The sequence below is a fragment of the Poecilia formosa genome, unplaced genomic scaffold, assembly GCF_000485575.1.
Source record: "Poecilia formosa unplaced genomic scaffold, Poecilia_formosa-5.1.2 Scaffold930, whole genome shotgun sequence".
NCBI lineage: Eukaryota > Metazoa > Chordata > Actinopteri > Cyprinodontiformes > Poeciliidae > Poecilia > Poecilia formosa.
The window spans coordinates 1,929-5,522 of record NW_006800869.1 but is presented as its reverse complement, the minus strand read 5'-3'; the positions used below and the strand labels follow the sequence as shown (position 1 = coordinate 5,522).

General features: G+C 39.3%; 1 long non-coding RNA gene across 1 annotated transcript; it reads right to left on the bottom strand.

Annotated features, from left to right (window-relative positions):
• Window positions 1–214: 214 nt before the first annotated feature.
• On the bottom strand, window positions 215–2,462 carry LOC107835025 (uncharacterized). Its single transcript, XR_001660854.1, has 3 exons — window positions 2,140–2,462; window positions 1,588–1,905; window positions 215–412 (listed from the first exon to the last, which is right to left on the bottom strand). It is a non-coding gene; the product is annotated as an uncharacterized LOC107835025 (long non-coding RNA).
• Between the last annotated feature and the right edge of the window lie 1,132 nt (window positions 2,463–3,594).

Below are 3,594 nucleotides of genomic sequence, written 5' to 3'. Positions count from 1 at the left end.
TAAATACAGTAAAGAAAGATTCTAATTACAATATATACACAATAATATGTCCATCTTACTTGTGAAATGTTGTCTGTGGAGCCCTCGCATCAATAATCCATCGACCAGAACAACAATATCCCTCAGTGCTGAGGCATCTTCTGCTGTTTTGATTGAGCAAAGTAGGAGGGTATACCGCTCCAAGATGGCCGCCGTATTTCCTGTGCTGGAGCGGCCAATGCGGGGTCTACTCTTATATTATGTCTATGGTGTTAACGACTCTACTTAGCATACGAATACCCTAGCATATGCAAAGGTGCTTCAGCAGACCCCACGTGGATTCTCAGTCATTGGATGAAAAACAATGACATCACAGTTCATCATTGACATGTGATTGGTTGGTCGATGTGTGCCCATTGGACAGCACTTATGTCTTGTTGCGCAACATCCCCATCCCCTCGTCTCTCTCTCTCTACTTCCCCTTCTGAGAGGAGGGAGATGTTGCTTCCAGCTCTCCGTCTAACGGGTCCGAGAAGCCTCTAACTCCTGAGTATTACTACAGATGAGAATATAGAGGATGTAGTGACTATTTGTCCCAAAACTTAATTTCAAAAATCAAAAAACTCAAAACTCGAAAGTGATCAAAACAAAAGGGTGAATCCAACTCAATAGTCACTTGATGCACCGTGGATTCCGGTTTACGCAGCACAAAGGATCAAAAGGTCAAAATGCAGTAGTTTGGTTTTATTTTGCAGTTCAGGCAAAAGGGTTACAGGCTTCTGCTCTTATTCCTATACCTTTTCTCTGACTGACGACTGGATACTGATGTGACTGATTGATAGGCTGGTAAAAAACCTTGTGACCACCCACATGCATAATAAGCTACCTAAGACCCACCTATTTATACCGTGAAATACCCACATCCCAACCTGAAATTAATTAACTAATTATGTGAATTCCTAATCAAAAAAATTATAAACAACAAATCAAGCAAAAATTCTAATGATAAATCAACTAGAAAAACAAATAAGAATAAACTAAACAATTTAAATTCTAAAATTTAACCAAAAAAATGGGAAAATAGCTCCTACAGAGGACATTCTGTTTAAGCTGGGCGCGAGAAAGACTAGGCTGGTTTCTAACGACCTTTGCCTCCAGATGTCCCACCCTTTTTCACCCTGTGAATTAGCCAGATCGAGCAGCCTGCAATCAGCTTGTTCCACAGAGCACACCTGTTACTGGTCGCTCTTTCTCTTTATTACAACTTGCACTTGTTACTGAACCAGGTTGGTTTTAGTGACTCGGGCGAGTCCCAAGGGTGTTGTTTTAGTTTTGGCTAAAAGCAACCTATAAAACATTTTCCACTTTCTGCTCCCAGAATCAAACTTCATAGCTAGTTTACAACCATCAAAGAACTTTAAGGTGACTCATTAACTGAATGTCCACAACATTTTTTAGATTTTCTTAATGCTAATTATTTTATTAGTAAGGCAATTTTGCAAGGGTCAGTACAGCTTAAATCAGTAGCAGAAATAATCAAATAAGTAAAATCAATAATCTAGCCTATCTTTCCCTAATGCTGACACTGTGAACTAAAAAAAGGGAAACTTATAAATAAACCCCGCCCCAATCATCAATATTTTTAATGCTGTATTTTAAAAAATCTATATAAAAATAAATGCTGTATTAAAATATATTCATTTGATATTGCTTATATGCAACATGTTCATATATGAGGAACATAAGAGACAAAGAAGTTTTTTTATTTATTTATTTCATTTTTACTTCATTTTTTACTGTTTGCACACAAAATAAGATATAAATGCTTGTCCATTTCTGGACCATCTGGCAATGTCTTTTGTCCAAACATGATCAAACATTATGCTGCGTTCAGGACAGGCCCAACATCTCTCCTGTAGCATAGACCTGACTTCTCTTCCTGTCTTGTAGACCTGACGTCTCTTCCTGTCTTGTAGACCTGACTTCTCTTCCGGTCTTGTAGACCTGACTTCTCTTCCGGTCTTGTAGACCTGACGTCTCTTCCTGTCTTGTAGACCTGACTTCTCTTCCGGTCTTGTAGACCTGACTTCTCTTCCGGTCTTGTAGACCTGACTTCTCTTCCGGTCTTGTAGACCTGACTTCTCTTCCGGTCTTGTAGACCTGACGTCTCTTCCTGTCTTGTAGGCCTGACGTCTCTTCCTGTAATGTAGTCCTGATGTCACTGAGCTCCTGGATGGAGGAACTTGGGGTCCATCCTGACACCCCCTCATAGCTGCCATCCTCCCAGAATGCCACCTTCTCTGCTGCCAGTACTCTCTGCCTTCCTCCATCAGCTGTTAATACAGAACAGACAATCATTATGAGCTACAGGCATCTTTTAGTCATTATGAAACTACAGTGAAATTGTTTGGCAACTTCCAGCTTACTATGCGCACATGAGACATTAAAACAAACAAACAAAAAACACATTAATACATTCTTACAAAAAATAAAAACTTTAATGAAAAAGAGAAAACACTTGGAAACAATTGGAAGAAAAACTAATTAAAAGCAGTTGGCAATAAATAGTAAAACATAGTTCAACAAACTGAGGGAGATAATTTGCTTTGATGGATTTTAATAAATCACAGTGCTTTAATCATTCAAGGAATTGTGACATCTCTATATTAGTAATAAATCTTACCTGCTTCTTTCTTTAGCTACATCCAGATGACTGGCAGTCGGTCCTCGATGCAGCTGGAAAACATTTTTGTGCATTGTCAATACATAGCATAATTACATTATGCACATAAACAATATTGAAGCATAAAATATCATCAACATTCTAAAATAGTAGATACTCACACATAGTTGCATCTCTGTCCTCATCACGGACATCAGGACGTTCCTGAAGAGTCTGATTGACATAAATGCAGTGGTGGGAAGTTACTGTACTTAAGTACAATTTTCGTGTATCTGTACTTTACTTAAGTAGATTTAATAATGGATACTTTCTACTTTTACTCCACTACATTTTACAGTAAGTATCTGTACTTTAAACTTCACTACATTTCTACAAAACTGTCGCGTTACTCGTTACATCCAAGTTGCATTGCGCTTTTTTTTTCTATTAAAATGTGAAGTTCAGGGTTTTAAGGTGGCGCCGTAAAATCTAAGAAATAACATGACTTACTGTCTGTTGTCACCCATCGCCTCCACCTTTACTTGCACGCGGAGCTCCAGACATGCCCAGTGGCTTCCTCTGAGCGGGAGGAGATATCCGTCTAATCGTCAGTAATATAATAGCGTTGCATAAATCATAGATATGGCGACATGTAAAATCAGCAGCGCTTCGCTTTCACAGACGGTGGGGACTTCGTCCAACTTTTAGCGTCACGTGGAAGGAAAGCTTAAAGAAAGGTAAGATCTGTGGACGTGATGCTGGTGAAGCTAGCTGTACTGAGACACATGCTGCATCTGCGATGAAAAAAAGTTGTCACTCGTGCCATTGTGTGTTGACTGAGATGTCGCACATATGGGACAACGCTGTGACCAAAGTGCAATATAGTGATATGACATTCAGGAACGATCCGATTCTTCTGGACGGATCTTTACTAAGTCCTAAGGACTGAAGCC